The sequence below is a fragment of the Monodelphis domestica genome, chromosome 5, assembly GCF_027887165.1.
Source record: "Monodelphis domestica isolate mMonDom1 chromosome 5, mMonDom1.pri, whole genome shotgun sequence".
Classification (NCBI taxonomy): domain Eukaryota; kingdom Metazoa; phylum Chordata; class Mammalia; order Didelphimorphia; family Didelphidae; genus Monodelphis; species Monodelphis domestica.
Genome location: NC_077231.1, coordinates 106827369 through 106841686, shown reverse-complemented (window position 1 = coordinate 106841686; position 14318 = coordinate 106827369). Strand labels below are relative to the sequence as shown.

Sequence of the window (14318 nt, the reverse complement as noted above, 5' to 3'; positions counted from 1 at the left end):
ATCATTATTGATTAGAGAAAGGAAAATGAAAACAGCTCTGAGATACCATCTCACATCTATCAGGTTGACTATTATGACTAAAAAGGAAAACAAATATGTTGGAAGGGATGGGAGAAAATTGAGATACTAACACACTACTGTTGGTGGAATTGTGAACTGATGTAAGCATTCTGGAGAACAATTTGGAACCACGCTGAAAAGGGCTATAAAACTGTGCATAACCATTGACCCAGCAATACCATTATTAGGTCTATATCCCTCCAAAATCAAAGAAAGTGGAAAAGAACCTATTTGTACAAAAATACTTATAGCAGCTCCTTTTGTAATGTCAAAGAATTGGAAATTGAAACGATGTCCAACATTAGGGAATGACTGGATAACTTGGGGTATATTATTGTAACAGATATGATAGTATGCCATAATAAATGATGATCAGGACAATTTTTTAAAACCTGGAAAGACTTATATGAACCAGTGAAAAGTGAAGTAAGCAGAACTAGGAGAACTTTGTACACAATCATGGCAATAATGTATGACAATCAACTGTGAATGACTTAACTATTATCAGCAATGCAAAAGATCCAAGAAAACTCCAGGGGACTCAATGAAAAATTCTTTCCATTGTCATAGAAGGAACTGGTGGAGTCTGAATACAGATCAAAGCATACCATTTTTACCCTGTTTCCTTCTTGAGTTTTTTTCTTGGATATGCAATGTTTTTTTTTCCCAAATGACAAATATAGAAATGTCTATTACATCATACTACAGGTATGACCTATATCAGATTACCTACCATCACAGAGAGGGGGGAATAGAGAAAAGCAGAGAATTTAGATCTCAAAATGTCAGAAAATAAATGTTAAAAATTATTTCAACAAATCCTTGGGGAGAAAATACAACAAAATATTACTGGAAAAGTGTTAGATATTGTATTTCAGAATACACAGCTCCAAGAGAGCTTAGCTACTATTGTACATTATGTGCTTTACCTTTATCATTACTGGGTAATATTGGTCAAAATGGCCAGGTGATTGTTTAATTTATAAGTGAAAAACTGTGTTAAAACTAAAATATCCAAAGGATAAGGATCTCTAATATTTTTTTGTGTGTCTTTGGTTAAGAATTTCATCTCCTGTGAAATAAAAACCTTTTTAGCAATCAGAAATTATATTGTGCCTAGTAGAATTCTTCTCTTCCTACCTACAGTCATTTACCTTTCATCCCTGACCAAGACAATTCTTCTGATCTCATCAATATAGATGTCTCCTCCACCCAAGAAAAGAAATACAACATGGACCAAAAAGTACAAATCTTTAGAATTCAAGCCAAGCCTCTCCAGAGGTTTCCCCATTCCACTCTAGGTGCCAGGTGTCTTGGACTTTTATCAGCAGCCACTTCTTCAAAGAGACTAAGAGGGACACCAGTCTATGGAGATTCATCAGTAGAGATGACTTCAGTTTCAAACACAATTGTTTTCTCTTCCCAATGACAAAAGACATTCAAAATTCTATTCAGTTCTGCAAGAACTCTTATTAAAACAGTTCATTTTTTTAGGGAGCAAGTCTGCTTACCAAAATGTACCAGGTCAGTGGTGTTAGAACCTAGATGAAATTCCCTTTATACACTAATAATCCCTGCTCAGTGTTGTAATTTGTATAGAAGCAGCTCTGTATTTTTTTCTAGAATGGCATTTGCAGTATACAAGACTAGGAGAAACTATTCTACCCAGCATCCTCCAAAGGAGATTGGATTAGCTCAATAAAATTATTCCCAACAGGTAGAAGAAGTTCAATGGTCTCCTCTTCTTATTTACCGTTGGGGACATGAACAAGACATCTATCTCTGAATCAGTGAAATTAAATGCTTCACCTTTTCAGAATCTTTTAAGTTTGACTAGTGCAAGATGCTTTGCATATAAGAATTCAGCTACTGGATCATGCTTTTCTCAGAGAAAATGAGTCTATGCCTACAGTGTTGGAGAACCAGATGCAGCTTCTATGAATATTCCATCACTAGTTGATAAAGGGGCTTGTGACTAGAGGAAGGTCAAAACGCAACAGCACTTCTAGGAAGTTTCATCAACTGTTTCTTAGTTTTAAAGGTGACACCTTTGCTATCCAGGTTTAATATTTTAAATATTTTAACAAATATGCATTTATTACATCAACAATACAAAGTTGTCTTTCAGTGTGTTGAGAATGAGTTTATTGATGACTAAAACCAGGTCATCTGGATTTTCTCTGTCAAGGGCAACAGTGTGTGAGCAAGTTCAGATTTTTCTGAAACATGTTCATGGTACAGTTGCCAGTGGCACAAATGAGGGTGCTATGGATTCTAAACTTTTTACAGATTATCGGGACATTTTTTTAAGACATATAGGATCTGGTACAAAAGGGCCAATTCTGAATTGATATTCTTTAAATGCATTTAAGATCCACTAAGAGGTAACTACAGAGTCTTTTTAGGACATCATGGAAGCTTTCCAGAAAGAAACATAATTGTTGGGGTGTATTTGTCTAGCTAGTATAAATTACCTAAAATTTGCCCCTGAAGTTTCTGTAAAGAATGGTATTTAATGTTCAGGTTGATAGAATGGTAGGGGCAGGGTTTATTTCTTCTTTATTATGGCTGAATATGCTTCAGATGTAAAGGATGTGAATATTCTGACTGTAGTTGTAGTTGATAAAAACTTTTTCAATTTTGTTGCTATCATAAAGTCAGTCTATTGGAACCCCCATACTCATTATGTTCACATTAAAAACCCAATAAAATACAAAAATAGAAATTCTGAAAATCAAAGGAGAGATTAATAAAATTGAAAGAAAAAATAACTAATAACTAAAACTAGGAGTTAGTTTTAAGAAAAGAAAGCAATAAAATACACAATTCATTGGCTAATATGTTGTTGTTTTTTAAGCAAGAAGAAAACCAAATGGCCAGGATCAAAAATGAAAAGGGGACATACACTATCAATAAGGATGAAATTAAAGAAACTATTAGCAGCTATTTTACCCAGGTGTATGCCAATGAAATGGACAGTTTAAGTGAAATAGATGAATATTTACAAAAATATAAACTATTCAGATTAACAGAAGAGGAAATAGAATACTTAAATAACCATATATCAGAAAAAGAAATTGAACAAGCTATTAATGAGCTCTCTAAGAAAAATCAACAGAATCAGATGAATTTACAAGTTAATTCTACCAAGCATTTAGAGAATAATTTATATCTCTACTATATAAATATTTTTTTGGGAAAAAAGGTAAAGAAGCTGTTGTACCAAATCCCTTTTACCCCTCAGATATAGTGTTGATACCTGAACTAGAGAGAGCAAAAACAGAGAAAGAAAACTGTTGATCAATTTCTCTAATAAATATTGATGCAAAATTTTTAAACAAAATACTAGGAATGAGATAACAGCAATATATTACAAAGATCATATATGACCAGGTTGGATTTATACCAGGAATGTAGGAATGATTCAGTATTAGGAAAACTGTCAGTACAATTGACCATATCAATAATAAAAACAACAAAAAGTCATATGCAGAAAAAAACTTTTTACCATACACAATACCCATTCCTTTTAGAAACAACAGACAGCACAGGAATAAATGGAACTTTAAAATGATAAGTAGTATTTATTTAAAATCAAGAGAAAGCATTGTCTACAATGAGGATAAACTAGAAACCTTCAGGAAGTTCATTATCACCACTATTATTCAGTATTGTAGTAGGAATATTAACTCTAGCAATAAGACCAACAACAACAACAAAAGAAATTGAAGGGCTAGAAATAGGCAATGAAAAATCAAAACTATCACTTTTTGCAGATATGATAGTATCACACTAGTACTTAGAGAACCCTAGAGAATCATCTAAAAACTAGTTGAAACAATACCTTTAGCAAAGTTGCAGGATATAAAATAAACTCACAGAAATCATCAATATTTTTATATATTACCAACAAAACCCCACAGCAAGAGATAGAAAGATGATACATTCCCTCTAATCCCTGTTAACACCATAGTTCATAGAAGGAGTCTCATTTAGAGAAGTCATGGGAGTACTTCTTTTATTTCTTGAAGATCTTAAGAAAAGACCATAAAGAGAGGGGAAGAGGAATACATCAGGGATGAAGTGAAAGGGAGGGGGGAGAAGGAAGTTTAGGAGAAATTAAGTCTCATAAAGGTATATAAATAGATATCTATACAAATGAGGAAGACTGAGTTAAAGTGAGGGGAGCTAGTGACATTTGAATCCCACACTCTCCTAAACTAGTCAAAAGAAGAAAGAATATATACATATAAACTTCTTTTTAGAGGTGGTAAAGAATTGGAATCTGAGGGAATGAACATAAATTGGAGACTAGATGAAGTTATAATATACAAATATGATGGAATAATATTGTGCTGAACACCTGTCAGCATAATTGGTTCTAAGGTAAAAGAGCAGTAAGGACTAGGCAATGGGGGTTAAGTGACTTGCCCAGGGTCACACAGCTAGGAAGTGTCTGAGGTTAGATTTGAACCTAGGACCTCCTGTCTCTAGACCTGGCTCTCAATCTACTGAACAACCCAGCTGCCCCCTTGATTGACTATTTTTTAAAAAAATCAATGCATCAAACATAAGACCTATATTTTTTGGACATAGCCAATGGGGGAATTTGTTTTTCTTGACTCTATATATATTTTTACAAGAATTTTGTTTTCCTTTCCTCCACTACTTCATACTTGGGGTGAGAGGGTGAGAAAATGAATTTCTATTAGTTGAAGAAGATAAAATTTAACTGTAAATAGGAAAAATGTGGTGAAACTTAAAAAACGAATGAACAAAATAAGTTGAGTAGGAGGAAAATAGAAGGAGAAATTAAATAACTAGGTAAAATGGGGGGGGGGGGAGGAGAAGGATAAATAAGCTCCAAAACCAGAGATAGGTGTGACAAATGATCGAAGGGGAAGGTAATGGCTCAAAGGTAAAGAAGGATGTTGGAAGGAATAGGGATGCCTTAAAATAGATTGTTAATATAACTGAGGAGGCATTTTATTGTATTTGTGGCAGAAGTGGGGGCCCTAATTTTGGGGGGAAATGTTAAAGACAAATGGAAAAAAGAGTAAAGGTAACTCATAACTTTAAATGTGAATGAATTAAGCAATGCTATAAAAGAAAAAGTATGGCATTGGATAATGAAAAAAACTCACAATCTGTTGCTTACAAGAAACACTGAAAAAACACAGAATACACAGAATAATAAAAGAGTATGTAAAAAAATTTATAATGCATTAAGTAAATCCAAAAAAAGCAACAGCTGTAACCATGTCAATTAATGCATAAACAGAACTCCACAAAGTTACAAGTAATCAACAACAGAGTTAAAATATGATGAAGGGAATCACACACAACACAGCAATATCAACATTAAACTTGTGTACCTTAGCATCTAAATGCACAAAGGAAACATTTACTGAGTTACAAGAATAGAGAGAGAGTAACACAATAGGGACTAAAGATTTCAATGTTTCTTTATCAAATTTGGATAAGTCAAGAGGAAAATAAAAATGAAAATACAGTACTGAGCAAATTGTTTTAGAAACCAGAACTAAATGACATAGCATTTTCTAAATACAACTGCAAAAATCTACGTGTTTTTCTGTGCTATGTAAAACTTTGACAAAAATTGACCATTAGGGCACAGCAATATTGCAAACATATAAGAGGGAGAAACAGTAAATACATTCTTTTTATAGAGTATTTGTGTTCAAGACACACACATGCACAAGACACAGACCTAAATGGAGATATAACAATGAGATCCTGAATAATGACTAGATCGAAGAATACATTACAGAAAAATTTAATAGTTATGTGTGAGAAAATGATAGCGATGGAACAACAAACCAAAATTTCTAAGATGCAGTAAGAGTAGTTCTTTGGGTAGAAATATAACTGTAAAAATGTAAATTAACGAAAAAGAAAAGAAGGGCAACTACATATACATTTTTATTTATACAGAAAGCCAACAAATAAACAAATATAAAACAGAGATGTTAAAATTCAGAGAAGTACATAAACATGAAACAAAAACATAGAAATTATATAGCTAAAAGTTTGTTCTGTGTGAAATAGTAAAATTGATAAACCATTAGTTAATACGATTAAAGAACAAGAGGGCAGAAAATTAAAACAATGAAACAGCAAATGAATGAGGCAAAAATTACAATAAAACCAGAAGAAATTAAAAAACACAATCAGAGCCTATTAGCAAAACCAAGAGCATAAAAGACATAGATGAATATCTTCAAAAATATGACTCACCCTGATAAAAGACAAATAGATTTCTTAAACAACCTAATCTCAGAAAATCAAATAGTATAAAAAATACTACAAAATAATACAAAACTAAAAACCTCCTGTTCCTTACAGATTTACAGAATTCTATCAAATTTTTAAAGAATAATTAATTTTCTATATTTTATAAATTATTCTCAAAAACTGAGAAAACTCTTTACAAGAATTCTTTTATGAGACAAATATAGTTCTAGTGCCTAAATCAGGGAAGGATAAAGCAACAGGAGGATTAAAGAACAATGACATTAATGAATATTGACTCAACATTTAAAAATAAAATTCTGCCAAACAGACTACAATGATTCATTCAAGAAACCATTCCTTCTGACTAAGTTGGATTTATATCAAGGATGCAAAGATGGTTCAATATTAGGCAAATATCAATGTAAGTAATCATTTTAAAAATAAAAATATCCTAAACCAAATATAACACTCATTTATACTTAACTTCATCCTTGTCCCCAAAGTATAGACCTAGATGGAACTATTTCATATAATAAAAAGTATATATCTAAAATGAAAGCATCATATATAGAGGGAACACATTAGAATCTTTTCTCTCAAACACAAGAACAAAGCAGAGATACTCTTCTTACTATTATTTATCATTCTGGAAATACTAGCAACAGCAACAAGATGAAAGAAAGAAATTAAGATCATAAAACCATAAAGTTAGGTAAAGAAAAAATAAAACTACCCTTATTTACTAGGGATAGGATGATATATTTGGAAAATACTAGGGAATTAGCAAAGATACCAATTAAAATGATAGCTTTAGCAGACTATAGAATAATTCCTCAAAATCAAATATATTTCTAAATAACAAAATCCAAGAAATAATTATGGAAAAGAAAAATCCCATTCCAAATAACTACAAAATGCATAGTGTCAGGGCATCAATCTGCCAAAGCATCCAAAAGACTCATTTAAATTCAATTAAAAAGTGCACCTTAAAGAAATACAGAACAACTTACATAATTAGAAAAATATTTACTGCTGTACAAATATGATAAAAATGACAAGACCACATTAACACATACCTTTAAAGCTATACCCAATTAATTGGTATGTTATTTATATATATACATATAGATTATACTTTATAAAACTTTAAAAAACAACAAAATTAATTTGGAAAAACAAAAAACCTAAAATATCAAAGGAAATTATAAAAAGATGTAGGAACAGAGGAGAAGTAGCACTTTCAGAGATCTAATTCTATTATAAAGAAGCAGTAATCAAAGTCATCTATATTGGTTTAAAAGTAGAATGGCAGATCAGTGGAACTTACTAGCCAAGGAAGAATCACAAGCAATGTAATTTGAAAATCAATTGTTTGATAAAAATGTAAGAATAGAAATTACATTAAAATTTTTTATTTTTTAAAGTTCTGAGAAAACTGGAAAGTGTCCGGCAGAAATTTAGGCTTAGACTAATCCTTTATTTTATAGTCCTGAATACATTCTAAATGGATGTGACCAGTTTTAATATTAATTTTAAAGATCATACTATAAAATTTCAGAAAAGAAACAGATCATATATCTCTCATGACTTTATGTAGGAAACCAAAGGAGAGATGCAATTATAAAAAAGATAAAAGAGCAATTTTGATTACATGAAACTGAAAAGCTTCTGTATAGACAAAAAGTCAACATAGCTAGGACAAGATGAGAAGTAGTAGAATGAGAGAAAGTCTTCATTAAATTTCTCTGATAAAAGTTTAGTATCCAAGATATAGGAATAACTAACATATATATGTACATAACTATATACACATACATATATGAGAGTATATGTATATCAAGACTTTATTAGCCATTATCCAATAGATGAGAAGTCAAAAGATATCAAATAGTATTTTAAAGAAGACTTTTAAAGTATTAACAACCACAGAAAAAAATGCTTAAAATCATTAAATATAAGGAAATGTAAATCAAAACAACCTTGAGGTAACAGTGCTTACCCTGTAAATTGGCAAAGATGATGATGGGGATAGTCAGAGTTGGAAGGGTGGTGGGAAAATAGGCACATTGGTGTTGGTGAAATTGTAAATCAATATAATCATTTTGGGAAAACATTTGGAAGTATACAAATAAAGTGAATAAAATGCCCACATTCTTTGACCCAAAGATTTCATTATTGGTCCTGTTTCCCAAATAGAGCACTGATAAGAAGAAAGTCCCTAAATATACCAATACTTATAGCAGAACTTTTTGTGATATTAAAAAACTGAAAAACAAGTAGATATGTACCATTGGGAAATAGATAAACAAAATGTGATACATGGATATAATAGAACATGACTGTGCTCTAAGAAATTGTGCATGTGATGACTAAAAAGAGTGGAAAAGATATACATGAACTAATGCATAGTGAAGTAAGGAGAACCAAGAAAATAACATATACAATGACTACAACAATGTTAATAGAAAGAACATGTGAGAATTTATTTTTTCATAGATTGTTTTAATTCTCATGTCAGGGTTCTAGACTGGAAAGGCCTTAAATCAACTTCTGGGAGATTAGGGAGATTTGTAGTGTATCTCTGGGGTATGGGTCAGAAATCTTATGCATTCTACTATTTTTTGCATTTTCTTGGTTTTTAGGGATGCCAAAAGAAAGTCTTTTTTTTTTTAAATAGAGTTTGGTCAATAAATGAAGAAGGAGAAGGGTTCTTTTCTGGAGTATGTGACAAACCTCTCACCTGTCTACCTGGGTACGGGTAGGAGTGGATGGTTTGATAGACCACCACTTAATTAGCTATCCTCCAATTAGAAATGTCTTGGGATATTCAAGGGAGGGCCTGAATAACTAGCTCCTAAAACTCTATTTCTTAAACCATTTGACCATTCAAGAGGGCCATAGACCTGTATGTTATAGTTATGATGATGACCTAATCAATAAATGGATATATTCAATAAAGTGATATTTCTTGGCCAAAATCATACTCTTAAGAAAATTGTTAATAACATGCAAGCACACACAGAAAAGCTCAAAAGTAAATGTTGCAAAATTATATATATGTATATGTATTTTTACTATAGTTTTAAAATATTTTGTTATAATTTTGTGCGTTCCATTCTGAAATGAAGTTGATAAAGAGAGTCATAATTATGCTGGTTTTTTTCTTTTTTACTTTTTATATTTATGGGATGGCTCTCTGGGAGAGGGTGGGAGTTATTAGAGAAAGCCGCTGATGTGAAAATTTATTAAAAAATAAAAATACTTAAGCTTCCCTTGGAGACATTTGACCCAGAGAAAATAAAGCTTGAGTTATTGACATAGCTTTCTAAGTGCAAAAGGCAGCCCACAAGATAGCAGGCTTTACTCACAGGTCAGCATGACCAACACAAAAGTCCCCATCTGTGCTCTACAGAAGCAATGTTATATCCTTGTTGATTGTCCTTTCTTATTATGGTAAAGTTAGCCTCCTTTTATTAACTGTTTGATGGTCTCTGGAGAGTCTCATTCTATTCCAGTTCCAAAGCCAAAGAACCACAGTGGCCCGAATCAGACCTAGCCTACAACATGGTATGCTGATTGACTCCTTATCAATCCCATATTCCAGAACTGAATGCACAGACAATTACAATAGGTGCAACAGAAAACAACAATGTAAAGAAATATTAAATCAAAGCTATAATTAAAACCCGATTCTATTTGGGTAGGGATGCAGACAGAAAGTGGGCATCCAATTGCTCCAGATGCTGGGTGGTCATAAAAGTTTGACGGCTTGTAGAGTAATGACATAGATTCAGGGCGCCCAATCCATTTCTTTTAGAAAATTTACTTCCTGATTTTTTGTAACAATCAAGAAATTTGCTATGGAGGTCGTTCATCATCATCTCCCATTATAGGGATAAGTATATACAATTACCAATATTAGTCACCTAAAAAGAAATAAAGGACAATACTTGCTCAAGATTTTTAACTGATTTAACTGGCTATGCAAAATTAAGTCTTCTATGAGTTTCCAATGCAGATGGAACTTTGAGGCCAAGAGCTCTGCATTGCACAATTTAATGAAGTCCTCATTTACCATCATTCCAATGATTCATTAGATTGTCATTTAACTTTCTGAAGCCTTATAAGTTCCTTGGGACTAATAAGGTAAATTTGAGCCTCAATTACTATGGGATGGGTTCCAGTTTTTAATCTCATTCCCACCCATATTTCTGTAGCTCTGGTCTCAGGAGGATTCAACACCTTTTCCTGTAAGGTTTCTGGGTGACCACATTTCCCACCAAGAGGCTATTGATCCCTGCCTCTATTTGCATCAGTCCTTTTACTTATGTTATTATTAATTCAAGGAGACACCCCTTTCTGTATAGAGAAAGGTCCTTAAAATCCAAGAGTTCCATGTCTACTTGCTGAGTAGACCATTTACTATAATGTTTGCTATGCTGATGATCAAGATTTTCTAAGACCTGGTAACTCACTCTAATGCTATCTCCCATTTAACCTTCTTTCACGTATTTTGGACTAATCCAGTTGGAATAATTGGGGCCCTCTCCTCACGCGTAACTAGAAGAATTGTGGCCATATGGTAATCCTACCTCTTTATTTTCCATTATTAGTCTTTCCCCTAATTTCAAACATGAAATTTTCTACAAGGTCATCCCAATCTAGTTATGGTGACTAATAATGAATGTTCTGGATAGAATTGACTCAGTCCCCGTCTGTTGGTTCATTCTGAGGTTGGGAAAATAATGATTCAATGATTTTAGATTACCCAACACTTAATTAAGGAAGAAGTTTACATAGCAATACTTTAGAAAGGATTCTCATTAAGGATCCAGCACTGATTTTAGATTGTCTCAGTCCCCTTGTTTTCTTGTTTTCTGACATGTCTGGTAAGAAGGGTGTGTTATTTTGGACAATAGTTGAACATTGAACATCAATCTGTCAAGTGTTCAGGGCACTGGTTTCTTTTGGGCTCATATTTTTTTTTTGTCCTAGATCAGTGGTATCAAACTCAAACAAAGGCAGGGCCACCAAATGTTGCATAAAGATTTCCCTCTCCCTAAAAACCATGTTCTATTATACTTTAATTTCATTAGATAGTTCTCAGTTACATTTTAATCTGGTTTAATCACTGTTATTGTTTATCTTTTATTTTCAGAGGACTAGTCTTGACTTGTGTGTGTATTGGATTTCTACGGAGCTGCACAAAGTGCCACTCTCTTCCAAGACCTAGTTCCCTGGAATTATAAAATCTTTAAGGGAAAAACTAGTCCAACCTTAATATGTGGTGTTCCTGTCACACATCCTCAACATCTTGATAGTGGCTAATAATTTTATAGTGCTTTAAGTTGTACAAAGGTCTTTACTAATGTAGCAGGGTTTGGGGACTCTGGGCTCCTCATATATGCTATTCCCCCCATCCACCTGTTATTAGTCCATTTTCCTTGTTTATTCTGATTTCCAAAGCAATTGCTTGGTGGAGGGGGGTGATGGTTATGAGGATATTTTTTGCTATTTCTATATCAACTGAAATTTGAACGTTTTCTCAATAATTAAATATTTTAATCAGCTGAAAAATTTAATTTCTCATAAGTCCTTGCTCATCTTTGTCTCTATATTGTCTCTTAATCTCCTAGGATAAACATTAAGATTGCTAGGTTAGTATTTTACTACAATTGCTGACTCTTCAATTCTAAAATCCACAGTTTGGTTCTTTTGGGATACCAATTAAATTCTTTTTTCAAAACCTCTTTTTATATTTTTTCTAACATAATGGAGGGTAAACAGAAGACCCCACTGGTCTATTTTGGGTAGAACACACTGTATGGAGTGCTGAATCTGTTCTTTGGCCACTTCTGAGGAATTATTTGGTTGAGCTCTAAAAAATAAATAAATAAGGTGCTTTGATAGGATGGTACAAACCTTGAGTGATCCCTTGGTTCTCTCCTATCCTCCATTATTGCACTAGTTGGGAGGGGTGATTGTATTATTTAAAAAGAAGAGAGAGCTTACATAACTTACTCTCCATTCTTTTGACTTTCCTATATGGTAGGTAGCTCTCCCTTGTTAGGCTTCTTTGGAGCTATGGAAGAAGATAGACTTTTTTTCTTTTTGTTTCTTGCCTCAACATAGGTGACTAATTGGCGATACTGAGAGATAGCCTCATGAGCTGAAAGGTTGGAATTCTGAGTTTCTTAGTCAGACTAACTGGCAGCTGGGAAGGGCCACCCTTGCCATGACTTTCCAGAAGACAGATTTGGGTAGAGTGTTCAGACAGTGAAGAAATGAGATGAAATGATGACTAAGCAGTATCAAAAATGCTACATGTTTTATGTTTTCAAGTATAGCCCCACACACACCATAGCTCACCACTTATTCCCAAGATTGGCTTTTTACTCCAACATTTCATACTGACAGTTTCATTCTCTTTGTTTCACAGAGATTATCCATCACTATGCAGATATAATGAAAATTTCCATGACTCCTGGAGGTAATATCATTGAGGTAGGGCATGGGAAGGATACTGTTCTATAATTTGTCACTGTAAATCCTCAGCCCCCATGAGTTATTCCCTTTTATATAAATTCAACTACTATGATACCATTCAGTCTTCCCCTTCCTTAAAGGAATTGAGCATGTTTTATTATTGTTGATGAGCAAATAGGATCAGTTTTAACTATTAAAACGTGTTTGAAGAGCTTAACACTAAAAATTACTTTAAAACTTGAAATATCATGGGATTAAAAGTATATTGATGGGGTTGGGGGGTAATAAGGGGCGATGAGAAGGTACAAAGAAAGTGTAATATTTATTGGAAAAGGAAATAGGAAGATTGGAAAACAGGGATAAATGGAGGTTTGTAAGGGGTAATGAGGAGTTAAGGGAGAGAGGGAATATTGCTTGGTGAGGCAAGGGAGGGAGATGCCCCCTGCTGAGAGGAAACAGCAGGGGTCCAATAAGGATGGTTTGTCTTTGAATGACTGAAACTGAAGTTCAGCTCCCTCTATGACCAGAAAAGATAGTCCACTTATCTGACTGCGAATTCAAATAATATAAAGTTTAATAATCCAGTTGGAATTGGAGTTTTTCCTTAGCTTCAGAGTATAGGGCCAGGCCCTAGAGGCTGGCAGAGAGTTTGTCCCACTCCCATCTACTCTCGTTGTTCTAATTCAGAATCTTAGCAGTACACAGAAAGCAAACAAGAACAAATCTGACCTTCAGAGGCCTGTGTCTTCCGGCTGAACCAAGAAGAGCATGCCACTCCAGACTGGGCTGACCACGCTCCTCTCTCCTCCAACACCCGGAAGCAAGTCCCACCTGGCAGGAAGGAAGGACTAGTCACAAGACCCCACTGCCACTCCTGGCAGGAAGGAAGTGCTAGTCACAAGACCCAACTGCCACTCCTAGTTGGGCCCTTCCCCCACAAACTGTCAGTCTTGTTTCCTTTCCACAAAAGAGATGTGAAAAGAGATTAAGAACAGAATGGTAGGATGCCATAGGGATCTGGCCAAAGACCAAGTTTACTGAAGTTGGCTTTTTTCTCTTTCTTTATAAAGAAAATTCTCAGGAAAAGGCACTGAACAGAGAAAGTTTACAATGATAATTTCATCTAGATGACAAAATGTCAACTTGTTAGTACTAATTTGTGGGATTGTCTTTTGTGGCCAGCTATAATCTCAATCTGTGTTTTCCTCCTTCCTTCTTTTCTCAAATTACAAAACCACTTACACCTTTTAAAACCTTTACTTTCCATCTTAGTAACAACTAGACCTAGGCAAATAAGAGTTAAATGATTTGCCTAGGGTCACACAGCTAGGAAGTGTGTGAGGCCAGATTTGAATCAAGGTCCTTTCAACTACAAGCCTGGTTCTCCATCCACTGTGCCATCTAGCTGACCCAAATATCATTTACTCTTTTTTAAAAAAGCATTTGGTTTTTTATACATATAAAACATAAAATGTGACATAACAATTATATGATACATATGCTTTGCATAAATATGC

General features: G+C 33.7%; 1 long non-coding RNA gene across 2 annotated transcripts in view; it reads right to left on the bottom strand.

The window, feature by feature from the left end:
* LOC103094386 (uncharacterized) overlaps nt 1-13755 on the bottom strand; it is a 38248-nt gene extending 24493 nt beyond the window's left edge. For both annotated transcript variants that reach the window (XR_001624892.2, XR_008912165.1), the window contains exon 1: nt 13531-13755. This is a non-coding gene — a long non-coding RNA (uncharacterized LOC103094386). The remainder of the gene's footprint in view (nt 1-13530) is intronic.
* Nucleotides 13756-14318: the final 563 nt, after the last annotated feature.